Below are 13,972 nucleotides of genomic sequence, written 5' to 3'. Positions count from 1 at the left end.
CTCTCTGCCTTTCTCTTTCTCTCTCTCTCTCTCTCACTCTCTCTGCCTTTCTCTCTCTCTCTATCTCACTCTCTCTGCCTTTCTCTCTCTCTATCTCACTCTCTCTGCCTTTCTCTTTCTCTCTCTCTCTCTCACTCTCTCTGCCTTTCTCTCTCTCTCTCTCTCACTCTCTCTGCCTTTCTCTCTCTGTATCTCACTCTCTCTGCCTTTCTCTCTCTCTCTATCTCACTCTCTCTGCCTTTCTCTCTCTCTATCTCACTCTCTCTGCCTTTCTCTTTCTCTGTCTCTCTCTCTCTGCCTTTCTCTCTCTCTCTGTCTCTCTCTCTGCCTTTCTCTCTCTCTATCTCACTCTCTCTGCCTTTCTCTCTCTCTCTATCTCACTCTCTCTGCCTTTCTCTCTCTCTATCTCACTCTCTCTGCCTTTCTCTTTCTCTGTCTCTCTCTCTCTGCCTTTCTCTCTCTCTCTGTCTCTCTCTCTCTGCCTTTCACTTTCTCTGTCTCTGTGTTTCTGACTCTGCCTTACTCTCTGTTTGTCTTTCTCTTTCTGTCTCTCTGACTTTCTTTCTAGCTGTTTATCTGTCTCTCTCTCTATCTGTTTATCTGTCTCAGCTGTCTATCACTTTCTCTCTTCTCTGTGTTTCTGTCTCAATCTCTGTATGTATTTCTCGTTCTGTCTCTCACTCTCACTTTCTTTCTTGCTGTCTATCTCTCTATCTCCCTCACTCACTCTATCTTTCTCTGTTTATCTGTCTCTCTCTCTCTCTCTCTCTCTGTCTCTCTCGCACTTTCGTTCTCGCTGTCGCTCTCACTCTCTCCATCAGTAAGCAGATGTTTATTTATGTAACATGTATGGAAGGAGTCTCCAGTGTCAGCGTTTGTAACAGTCAGAGGTGAAGAGGTTGGCGAGGGAACGACTGTTTATAGCTGCTATAACGTAAGTGAGAACAGGAACTAACTTGTTTAACTGTAACTATAAACGGATAAAAGCATGATGTGGTTCTTGAATAAATAAGACGTTGTAATGGTCAGCAACTTGCTGTGATATAAGAGGAATAAAACAGTGCGATGTGCTCTTACAGGAAAACAATCTTCTGGGTGCTGACAGCGACGCCGCGTCCTCACACCATCCCGTTCTTAGATTATTTTACAATAACAGCATGAGCCCAAGTGCTCTGTAGGATTAGTAAATAAATAAATAAATAAACGTAGAAGTAGGTACCTTGACATTTTTGACGTCGGTTCCACTTGATTGTGGACTACAGGGCAGTACCAGGTGTCCTGAGCTCCTCAGGGCCGGTCTCTCCCTTGACCTTCAGAGTTCATCAGCCCCAGTCCTGAGAGGCTGGAGACATGGTTTGCTGATTTTCCTGCTCTAACTCTCCTTATAATTAACTCTTGAGCTCTTTCAGATGTTCATAAATCGGGAAATTCCCAAACGGTGCTGGACTCCAGCTCTGCAGGACCGGACTTGATGAGTTCTGAAGGTCACAGCAGTTTCGATGCTAAGATCTGATGGTAAGAAAGCTCACTTCTCTCTAGTACGGATGCACTGATATCATTTTTTGTTGTTTTCAGACCGTGTATGAGTTGATAGGAGCTGCTCCTGGGGTGCGACCCGAGCATGTTTTCTCAGAGACTCGTGCGATTTGGTATTTCAGCCATATGAGTATTGGAATCGGGATGAGCACAGCATTAAGGCTAAGGCATTTAATTGAGTTTGTGTTTGAATTCAGCTTGAATAAAGAGCAGACGCCGGCCTCAATAAGTCTCCCAAATTGAGTTCACTTCCTTGTTGCTTTTGAACGCTGCACCTTGACTCGCCTCTTTCAACCCAATTAATCTCTGTAATGGTGTCAGAAAGCACACAGTCTTCCACCGTCTCCGTAAAACAGGCCAAACACCTAAACTGTGCTACCAGAAAGAAATTCATCTGAGTGCTCATGTGTTTTCAGTAAGAAGTATAACAGAATTTATGCAAATATTATTATTATTATTATTATTATTATTATTATGTCTTAATGCTTATAGTCGGCTACTCTGCAGTGTGGACGGACGTCGCTGACATCATCTAAACCCCAGTGAAGTACTAAACCGCTGCTTTAAAATAATATTCCAGCTGTTAAAACATGCAAGTACATGTCTGCTGTGAATTAAAACTAGACTATCGTGTATTAAGCTAAATGCTGCTCATTAATAATTCAGGATTTATCTATATTTTATGTGCATGTCTATTTATATTCATACTTCTATTTATATTTAACAAACACTTTATGTACAGTGTTAAGTCAGCAAATTTTGCATGTGTAGTTATAAATGATATATTTATATATTATATATTTTTAAAAATTTTATTTACACTTATAAGTCTATTTTTTCCGCACGTGTACCATTGTAAAGAATATGACTGTTCCTGATTTATTTACACTTTAATGTTATAACATAAATCATGAATGATTTATTTCAATTGTTATTTTATTTACACTCTTAATCGACCCTATTTCTCATTTTCTATCTTATTGATACTTCTATTTTTTTTTTTTTTACACTTTTAATGCCTTTTTTTTTTTTTTTTTTTTTTTTTACATTTACACTGTACAGTATTTAATCAGTAATTATGTTTGCACACGTACAGTTTTAAAGAAAAAATATTTCTTTTTATTTTATTTACACTTCTATTTTGAATTCATATACACTAGGCACGGTTAAGCAACTAATTTTCTGCACATTTGCAATTTAAAATAATTTATCTCATCTTACCTTATCAGTTAACTAACACACCTGAAATACTGATTATTTAAGTCGTTCAACTTTATTCAAATATTATATGACAGCTAACATTCCCTTTATTTTCAGCAACAGTGTTCACCTTATGTTAATGTTTCCTACCTTACCAAAACTAAAATGTCAGCTAACTAATATTAACTAACTACAAGTTGGTGTTTAGGAACAGAAGCAGGCTACAAAACAACATTTGAACAATGAGTTTCTTGATTCTATGCAAATTAAGTACGATTCTGTAAAAGTGGCGTTTCTTCAGTTCCCCACTCACTGAACATTAGTTCCTACTTGCAATTAGTTCCTATTTACTTTTTTGTCGCACAAAATTATAAGAAAAAAAAAAAAAAACTACAGCCATGGCTTTATTTTATCTTGTTGTAATGTAGAGTTGGAGGCAGGATGCACCTGTATATACTCAGGGTGTGGTTTCCTTCGGGAAATCCATGAATCGTAATCAAAATTCATAGCATGGATCCACAAACAGGACGACAACATCAAAAAAGAAGGATCCGTAAACGATAACAGGCGAGTATTGGCAAAGCAGAAGCAAACAGGAACAGGAAATAAGGCTCTGTAATGTCTGTAAACAATCAACAAGAAGTAGCAACGCATCCAGAATGCACATTGATTGGCCGGGCTTCGCCATGAGAAGTAGCAACAGTAAATAGGAAAATGAATGAACACAATGGGTTAACAAACCAATGACAGGACGGAGCAGAGACAGGACCGTAAACAACAAAAAGGGGCGTTGAGAACTGGGAATAATAGCAAGCAGTGCTCACTACGCTGGGAACCTCGACTCAAAACGAGAGGGGGAATTTGTGATGTCGTATACGGCCTCTCATTGAATATACAGATGTTACAAAGTAAAACAAAGCTGGGAAGGAAGTAGCAGATCACTGGTGCCTCTGGTGAGTGTATGGAGCTAGTACAGTTAGCTTGTATTGGTATTCTGCAGTTTGTATGAAGCCGAACACATAACATGTTAATTTAAAAAATGTTGTGTATAAATTGCATATAGTGTGCTGTTGGCTGTAAATGTTGGCCACTGTACTTATAAAAAATGTTGAGCAGGCCATGGTCACAAGCAAAAAGTAATAAACTACAAGAGATTTGAGAGACTTATCACTTACTAAAGTGAACCTGGATCCACCAAGTCTTAACCTCCTGGCGGAGGTGACCACCTTTTTGGTATAAAACATCTTTTATTTCTTTGTGGATGTATATTCATGGAGCTCTCGGTTTCATGTCTCATGTTATTATTTTTTAAAATAAAATTCATCAAGACATTTTGAGTTCTTCTTGGATTTCTTCCTCAGGCTGAACTTTAAGTGCAGCTCTTTTATTAACAAAGACCTTTATAACTCCAAGCTAAGGTCAGATAATTATTTGAGTATTAGACACTGGTGAAAAGCTGAGCTGAATTGAGTCGCTTCTTCAAATCCAGAATTGAAATCCCTCTGGATAATGAGAGTGTTGGAGCTGGGAGAGTGAGGAGGTTTCGTCGTGGATTACAGCTCCTACATGCTCACCAGCCAATTTATTTTTATGTAATGAAGTCACAGTGTGGCTATGAGAAGGAGGGGCAAAGTGAATGGGACAAAGCGAGGGGGACAAAGCGAGGGGGACAAAATGAGGGGGGACAAAGTGAGGGGGACAAAGCGAGGGGGGACAAAGCGAGGGGGGACAAAGTGAGGGGGACAAAGCGAGGGGGACAAAGCGAGGGGGAAAAAGTGAAGGGGGACAAAGCGAAGCGGGACAAAGTGAAGTGAAGACAAACCAAGGGGAGACAAAGCAAGGGGAGACAAAGTGACGGGGACAAAGCAGAGGGAGACAAAGCAAAGGGGAGCAAAGCAAGGGGGACAAAGCAGAGAGGTCACAAAGTGAAGGGGGACAAAGTAAAAGGGCAACAAAGTGAAGGGGGACAAAGTGAGGGGGGAAAACATGAGGGGGGACAAAGTGAAGGGGACAAAATGTAGGGGGACATAGCGAAGGGATACAAAGTGAAGGGGACAAAGTGAACGGGGAAAACATGAGGGGGACAAAGCGAAGGGGGACAAAGTGAAGGGAGACAAAGAAAAGGGGGGACAAAGTGTAGAGGGGGACAAAGAAAAGGGGGACAAGCCAAGGGGGGGGGAAGCAAAGGGGGACAAAGTAAAAGGGCGACAAAGTGAAGGGGGACAAATTGGGGGGGGGGGGCAAAGTGAAGGGGAAAAAGTGAAGGGGGAAAATATGAGGGGGGACAAAGCGAAGGGATAGACAAAGCAAAAGGAGACAAGGTGAGAAGGGACAAAGCGAAGGGGGAGACAAAGTGAAGGAGGGCAAAGCGAGGGGGGACAAATTGAAGGGGGAGACAAAAAAGTGAGACGAAGCAGCAGTTTCATCTTTTCGCCAAATGAAATGCTCATTATGAGACATGCAAAGCAAAGCTGACCGTCTGCCCCATCGAGCCGAGATAAATAACCCTCAGCCTCCTGCGATCGATTCGTCTTTAATGACATGCAGACGAAAAGTCATTCCCACATCTCACTCTGTCACGGCAGGTAATCAGATTTCACTGTGGTGACTAATTCCACCTCTTGAAGAAACCACCATGATACAGAGCGCAGGATCACAGGTTCTGGTCTCGTTAGGCTTCCCGTGATGCTCCCCTACTCTGTCTGCGTTCTGTGCTCCAAAATCTTTTCATAAGAAAATCTGGAATAGTAACATTGTGAGCTCAGGATTGTAAGGTTCTCTCTGCCAATTTATATGGCAATAAAATGACTCATAATAAACAGGGTGATGTTTTATTCTCCTCTGGTGTTATTTGCAGTTTCATCTCCAAACTTCCACCTTCTTTTTAAACTCTGAGAAGAAAAGAACTTGATGCTTCAGCACAGAGAGTCAGAGGTGAAAGTACATATTCTCCATGTGAGTAATACAGTCTGTACAGTACAGGTATACTGTTTTACCATCTACAGTATATACATTCTGGCACATTAGAAAGTCTTCAGCACAGCAGAAAGCTAATATTGTAGCTAACATGAGCTCACATTAGCATTAATATTACTGACATTAGCGTTAATATGTAATTAGCATTACATACATCCAATGTGCGTAATAAAGTGAATTTTCCAACATAACCAGGGACTCCATGGGTCATATGTTCTAATGTGTTTTTATTCACATTGTAATATATATTTAACAACTAAACTGCAAGGTAAAATATCTTGTTAGGAGCAACTTCCCTGATGGAAAAACAACAATTGAAACCTTCATAGAACATAGTAATGATTTTAATGGCTATAATGGGAATTGTATTGGTTTTAATGGAAACTGTAATGGTCCCTGAGGGTCTCTACTGGTAATTTGTTGCCTTCTATTGCTGGCATGTTACTGTATGTCTACTGCATACCATTAAGGACCAATCATGGGAATGGTAATAGTTTAAATTGTTAGCTGATGGGTTGTAATGGTATTTGTAGTGGAAACCATTGGAATTTCTGTGATGGTTTCTATTGTTTTGTTTTTTTCCCCCCAGCAGGGTTAAAGTGAAATGTCTTATGTTTTAGACCTTAGAGAATATATTCAGAAAAAAAAGAAAAAAAAATGGAATGTATTGAAAAGTTGTGCTCTTTCTCTACAGAGTTTTAGTTATTTAACGGGATTAAGAGATGAATGTTTAATAAGAAACAGATATAATCTTATAAAACCAAACAGATATAATCTTATAAAACCAAACAGATATAATCTTGACAGAACAATAAGGTTTTATCTGTGTTTAACCAGTGGTCAAAAAAAATGACTTTCTAATAATCTCAGAATTCCCGTAATGTAAATTTGACATAACGTATCGTGAAGGAAATATTGAGCTGTACATGTAAATTTCAGGATTTCGGTCTTTTGCTAGCTGGAACGTCAAATCTTTGATGTCCTCCATCTCGAAACGGCTCTTCACCCAGATACAACCTTCTAATATTAAGGTCACGATATGACATTTCATTTGTTTTATCTACTTTCATTTTTTTCTTTGTCATTCTCTGTCTAGACTCGATCTCTGCAGAGCATATAAAATCAGACAGTGAGATAGACAGAACGGAAGACAGGAATCAGTACCATTTCTGGCCATTATGAATATATAGAAACTTCGTATGGATTGGGTAATGCCCCCTCAGCATCTCAGGTAGAGCTGGGTTTGTCATGGATGACCAAAAATGTTGTAGTCATGGCATGGCCATGTAAAGGACCTCCAACACTTTCTGGGCTCCGAACTTCAGTTCCATTATGGAAAGTAATTTTAACTTTTAATGGTAGAAGTGAATCAAGTCATCATTTATTTTTAGTCAAAATTTGATTTTAAGATATGTCAATTTTTTTACTAGTCAGAATTTTACTTTATTACTAGTACAGTTGTATTTCACAAGGAAAATGTCATACTGAAGATATCTGTGATTAAATTGTGACTTAAATCGCCATTAACTTACATTGAAATCCTGTCTCTATTATCCACAATTCAATGCTTATAAGTAAAACAAACATAATTACAGATGCTGTTATATTAGTAGAAATCCACACTGCAGATATCGACAGTTTTGACTAGTAAACATTATAGGTCCACATACCAATAATTTAGTTTTGAGAAGTAAGAATGTAATTAGAGATATCTGAAATTCAATTATGACTAGTCAAATTGAATTGTGCATATGTGGACCTAGAATTTTTCCATCCATCCATCCATCTTCTATACCGCTTTATCCTTTTCAGGGTCACGGGGAACCTGGAGCCTATCCCAGGAAGCATCGGGCACAAGGCGGGGTACACCCTGGACAGGGTGCCAATCCATCGCAGGGCACAATCACATACACAATCACACTACGGACACTTTGGAAAGGCAAATCCGTATGTCTTTGGGACTGGGGGAGGAAACCGGAGTACCCAGAGGAAACCCCCGCAGCACGGGGAGAACATGCAAATTCCGCACACACACATGGCCACGGTGGGACTTGAACCCCCGACCCTTGAGGTGTGAGGCGAACGAGAGTTGATAAGAGGATTGTGGATAAGAGAGACAGGAATTCATTGCAGGTCTATGGTGATTTATGACTAGTCAAAATGAATGACAGTTTATTTGACAATTGCATTGAAAACATTTCAACAGAATGGACTGCACACATTACAGCTTTAAAGTGGAGAGCAGTGTACTGTATACTACCAAGAGAAGATTGGCAGCTCTCCCAACACCCATCCTCTCTTCAAAACCTGTTCTTCTCTTCTCTGTCCCCCTCTTCCACCTTCTCCCACCTATCTCACTGCAGACAACTTTGCCACCTTCATTTCCAACAAGGTTATGTCAATCAGGAACCGGTTCTCAACCCCAGACATACATAGACCGGCTCCTGCGCCATGTAACTCTCAACTGTCCTCCTTCTTTCCTCTCTCAGAGACTGGTGTCTCAAAACTCCACCTCTCTAGCTGTCCTACAACCTGTCCTCTTGACCCTATACCTTCTCACCTTCTTCAGTCCATCTCTCCCACACTATTCCCCAGGGAGCAGTTCTGGGTCCATTGCTCTTTTCTATCTACACTGCATCTCTTGGGCCTGTGATTGAGTCTCATGGCTTCTCATACCATTGCTATGGTGATGACACCCAGCTCTATTTGTCCTTCCAGACTGACGATTCATCTGTCCCTGCACAGATCTCTGCTAGCCTGTCTGACATCTCAAACTGGATGAGGGAACACCACCTTAAGCTCAACTTGGCAAAAATCTGAGCTTCTTGTCATCCCAGCCTGCCCCTCAATCAACGACAACCTTATTGCACAGCTCGGTTCAACCACCCTCAAGCCAACCAGGACGGCCAGGAACCTTGGGGTGACTTTGATGATGGCTTGACCTTCACAGACCACATTTCAACAACTGCATGATCCTGTAGGTTCATTCTATATAACATTAAAAAAATCAGACCCTATCTCACTGAACAGGCTACACAGCTACTTGTCCAGACTCTTGTCATATCAAAACTGGACAACTGCAACACACTACTCTCGGGCCTCCCAGCCAGCTCCATCAAACGCCTTTAGATTATTCAGAATGCAGCAGCACACCCCTCTTCTTCTCCCTCCACTGGCTTCCTGTAGTCACCTGTGTCAAATTCAAGGCCTTCTTGCTCACATACAAGACCTTGTCTGGAACAACACCATTCTACCTCAACTCTCTCCTGAAGGCTTACGTTCCCTCACACAATCTGCGATCGGTTAACGACCGATGCTTAGTAGTGCCTACTCAGCGTGGCTCAAGGTCCCTTTCCAGAACCTTCACGCTAACCATCCCTCAGTGGTGGAATGAACTTCCAACCTCAATCCGGACCACAGAATCTGTCTCTATCTTCAAAAAACAGCTAAAGGCCCACGTCTTCCACGAACACCTAACCAACCCATAAAATACCAACCCCCACATTATATATAAAAAAACAATTTACTCTGGCTCTTACACCTCGACTCTATGCACTTTGCTTCTCTAGAACTCAATTATAAATCTTGCATGGTAACACTACTTGTATTGTTCTCCACTTGATATATCACTTTGCTTGTATTTCTTCATCTGTAAGTCGCTTTGGATAAAAGCCTCTGCTAAATGAATAAATGTAAATGTAAAATGTAAAATGTTCTTATTATTGCCTACATATAGCTGATAATGAGAACATAAAATCCAGCTACAAAACTCCACAGTCAGCACTGCGGGAATACACACCGAACAATTACAGATTAGAGCTAGGTCCATATTTGTGGAAATTATGAAGGGTTCCACCTACAATATTATAACGAGTGAGAACAGGGATGCCAGGTCTGTGATTTTTCATTTTGATTTCCTGCTTGAGGTCGGGAGTGTTGGATTCATTACATTAATTAGATGGATGTTTTCCAAACCAAATAAATACACATACAGCCAGTAAATGTAGCATCTCATGTATGGTTGGAGGACTCATGGTCACATGATGTTTTCTGTATTGACTTGGACTTGTCTCAGACTTATTGGCACTTGGAGTTGTCTTGTTCTTTGACATTGGTCTTGCTTGAGAGTTTGTAAAAAAAAATATATGTATATATATATATATATATATATATATATATATATATATATATATATATTGCAAGTTTTGCGAATGAAGGCAGCTAGCTGAAGTAAAGGATTGTCCTCAAGAAGGATTTGATGGTTTTCAGTCTAGATCTTGACTCACTTTCAGTTGGACTTGATCTTGGCTTGTCCTGGTCTTGGACAGTGGTGCTCCTGACTACAGCCATACAAACATACAATGATCAGTTATAACATTACAGTAAAACCACCTGCCTAATATTGTGTAGGTCCCTCTTCTGTTGTCAAAACTGCTCTGATCCGTCGAGGCATGAACTCCACAAGGTCTCTGAAGGTGTGCTGTGGTGTCTGGCACCGAGATCAAGACGAAGGATTTGATGGTTTTCAGTCTAGATCTTGACTCAGTCTTGCTTTCATTTAGACTTGATCTTGACTAGTCATGGTCTTGGACTTGGACAATGGTGAAATCAACTACAGCCCTTTAATGATCAAATATAATCATTAAAGCAATAAAATACTTCTGATTCTGATGATACTTTTTGCATTAATGTGTGAATCCATTTAACATCTCATGCTTGAAACAACCTCATCTGTTATGAAGTCATCCGCTATAGGTTTCCCAATTCACTCAAGCCTTTTACCTGAACACATTCACCCCTCTGAAATATTTTGAATATTCCACAAGTCACATGTTCAACAGGAAGTTGCATCATCTCAATTTCTTGAAGATCACGGGAAGAAGAACGATATTGTGATATTGACTTGTGAGGTCAAAGTACAAACCTGTCACACAAATTCTCCACATAGTTTATTCATTTAAAACATATACATTATACAAATCATTCAAATGTCCATAACATCATTAATACAGATGCTAGTTAAGCAAATTTTCTATATTTGCTAATTCTATGCTAAATGGAATATTATTTAAGAGCAAAATGCAGCAAAGAACCCTTGTAAAAATGGGATTGGTGCTTGAGGGTTAAATGATTGATGGGGTAAGACAATTTGCAAATGGTTAAAAGCATGTTTTCTTAGATTCGATATAAAATTATAAAGAAAAAAAAAAACAAAAAACAAATAAGAAAGTCCAACAGAGCTTAAAGGCACTGCACTCGCGGAATCATTTAAATCACCAGCAGAAGAAACGTAGCCTCGGCTGATACTGATAACTTATTTGGTCCAGTCTCTGTTATTTATCTAAGATCAGCGGCGTGTTGTTTGCTCATCATTAACTTAATTAGGTTTTCAGTCTTTTAAGCAGCCATCGACAGGAAGCATTACTCGCTCCAACCTTGCGTCACATGAGACAGGATCGATCGATAAAGCAGCAGGAATCGAAACCTTAAAATAAATAAATAAATAAATATAATAAAAGCACAACTCTGAAACTTTTTAAGTGTGGTCGTCTGGTTCTATAGCGTGGCAAAAAAAATCTTAATATTAAATCGATTTTCATTAATAAAGCTCAGTGTTAATCAGAACAGACTTATTATGTTTTCGCAAGGTGCCATTTTCCCCAAATGTCAGTCCTTCAAAAGAAGGGGGGAAAAAAGCCGCTCTCCCACAACAAAATCGATGGCTGTCGTGCAGCGTCTAAATGTTTCATTACTGTAAATACGGCGGGAGAAATATGGATCGGGGGGCAGCTGAGTGTACGCTTCGGTCGGGGAGAAAAGGACCTGCAATAAAAGCACATTGATCTCCTGATCTCACGGGTATACAGGTGGCCATGTTGGGAGTCTGGGGGCGGGGGCATACACGGGGGGAGGGGAGGCAGGGGTAAAAAGAGGTGGTGGGGGGGGGTTGTAGTGGAGGGGAGGGGGATGTTTGTTGGAACCCACCAGCTCTGTTATTAATGGCTGGAGGATGGAATTGCTTCACTGCTGGGGCTCGTCATTTTTCAATAAGACAACAGCGATGCACTCGTATGGCTGTTTTCTGCTCGCCTGGTGTGTGTGTGTGTGTGTGTTAGAGTTAGAGAAGGATGTCTAGAGGGAACCATTAGCTGGATCAGAGAACAGATCTATAGATGATTACCAAGGTCAAGCTCGGTCAATATTACCCACGCGAGGTGATTGATGGCCGAACAAAGATGAACAGCAAAACCACGATTCGGTAATGACTTTATTTCGCAGGTTACATAGCAGAGAAGATAAACATGTGTGTGTGTGTGTGTGTGTGTGTGTGTGTGTGTTAGTTACAAGACGAGAAGAAGAATCTCAACCGAGTGATGACACACCAGCAGGTGTCTCTCTAGTCAAATCTCTTTTGTTTTCTTACACACGGGATGAAGTGATGCAGAAAAAAAGACTGAAAGAAATGTTATCTGTTCATCTTCGTAGCCTCCATGTGCCTCGTTTACACCATGGACACTGTAGTGTAGTCTGTTAAAAAAAAACCACAGTGCTATTTAGATTCCGGTTGGTCAGGAGGTGATTCATTTCCAATGACGGCAGCTACATTATCGTTTCTGTAGCAACAGATCATTTACCGGGACAGGGATGGAGGACGCTCTATATAAACGGATTAGAAATGCGTGTGATCACTGGTACGGTGAAGCTGTACTGTAAGATTTATGGAAGGAGTCTCCAGTGTCAGCGCTTTGTTATGGGCAGAGATAAAGCTGTAATTTTATGAAGGTCTTCAGGACAGTTTCCGCTTTGTGGTTTCTTGGTAATATATTTTTTTTTGTTGTGTTAAATTTAAGAGAGGGATTTTTTTGTTTTGTAGACTTTCCTTTCTTGGTGTAGACAGGTGGAACTTTGAGGCATGTATTTTGAGCACTGTAGTCACACGTCGCATCATCGTTGAGATTTCCGCAGGGCCGCCACCGATGGAACGTCCGATTCATTGAGTTTTTGGGGATTTGTTTTCAAATTGCGAAGCGTTTGAATTGAAACCCAGTTAGAGTTCAACTTCATTGCAACCCTTTCCCTACAGACCACCGAGCCTAAATCTATGGCCTCCCAGTGACTCTTCTGTTTGTCTTCAAATTTAAACCCCAGTCAGTGTCTGGTTCTCTTGTCTACCTTATTTCCTGGTTCTGTATTGCTAGCGCTCTGTTTGGTCATGTTTGTTTCCTATCTGTTTTGAATATTATGGATTTGTTGCATTGACCTTGTCTTCACGTGAGCCGACCCCCCAGTGTGGATTTCGCCTACGATCCTCTGATGTTCTCTAATAAAGGGACTCGGCACTTACGTCCCGCTGACTCTGGCTCCGGTTTGTTTACAGGAATACGAATGCCATGACCTCGTATTCATTTTGCGTTTTTGGCAGCAAATTACATGACGTGTAGATAAATGAAATATCTACTTTGAGACACTCTGAGCGATGTAAAATGTAAGGAATAAAACACTTATTTTTCTTTTATACCCTGGTAAAATAATCAGCGATGGGGTGGTGTGATGAAGTGGAGTCACTGTTACAGCCCTGAAGCTGACGATTTTCCTATAACAGCATGTCCCCAAGTGTTTTAAAGTAAAAATAACCCAACTTGCCATGTTAACAAGAAACGTGTAAACGTCTTTGTCCTGAAAATGTTAGAAAAGTTTCATATGCTTCTTTATGGGGGTAGTGGGGGCTTGACGGTTAAGGCTCTGGGTTACTGATCAGAAGGTCGGGGATTCGAGCCCCAGCACTGCCAAGCTGCCACTGTTGGGCCCTTGAGCAAGACCCTTAACCCTCTCTGCTCCAGGGGGCGCTGTATCATTCCTGACATGCTGGGATATGTGAAGAAAAGAATTTCACTCTGCTGTAATGTATATGTGATTAATAAAGACTCATTATCATTAGCGCTGACTGTTACAAAGCACTAGCACTGGAGACTCCTTCCATAAATGGTCCTCACAGAAAATTTTCGCCATGGACATGTTTCTTTCATTTAATAGCCTTAGCTTGTGTAGATCTGCTGTTATTGAAAGACACAAAGACCCAGAATGCCTGACTGTACTGCAAACTCGTACCGCATACTGAACGTGAAACAGGAGCTTTTTATCTCAGTTTACCATCGAAAAGCCGAAAATAGCTCGCAGTTAATTACAGGCGTGTGAGAGAAAACAGCACACACTCTTATCTGGAGTCATGCAGACTTTTATAAGAGGTTTGATTCCAATA

The 13,972-nt window shown here is 40.7% G+C and overlaps 1 long non-coding RNA gene across 1 annotated transcript; it reads left to right on the top strand.

Annotated features, from left to right (window-relative positions):
- The first annotated feature begins 3,372 nt into the window (after positions 1–3,372).
- On the top strand, positions 3,373–7,015 carry LOC128608299 (uncharacterized). Its single transcript, XR_008386045.1, has 3 exons — positions 3,373–3,689; positions 5,594–5,691; positions 6,652–7,015. It is a non-coding gene; the product is annotated as an uncharacterized LOC128608299 (long non-coding RNA).
- Positions 7,016–13,972: the final 6,957 nt, after the last annotated feature.

Source organism: Ictalurus furcatus, chromosome 1 (genome assembly GCF_023375685.1).
Source record: "Ictalurus furcatus strain D&B chromosome 1, Billie_1.0, whole genome shotgun sequence".
Taxonomy (NCBI): domain Eukaryota; kingdom Metazoa; phylum Chordata; class Actinopteri; order Siluriformes; family Ictaluridae; genus Ictalurus; species Ictalurus furcatus.
The sequence above is the reverse complement of the archived record's forward strand: the minus strand, read 5'-3'. Positions and strand labels throughout refer to the sequence as shown.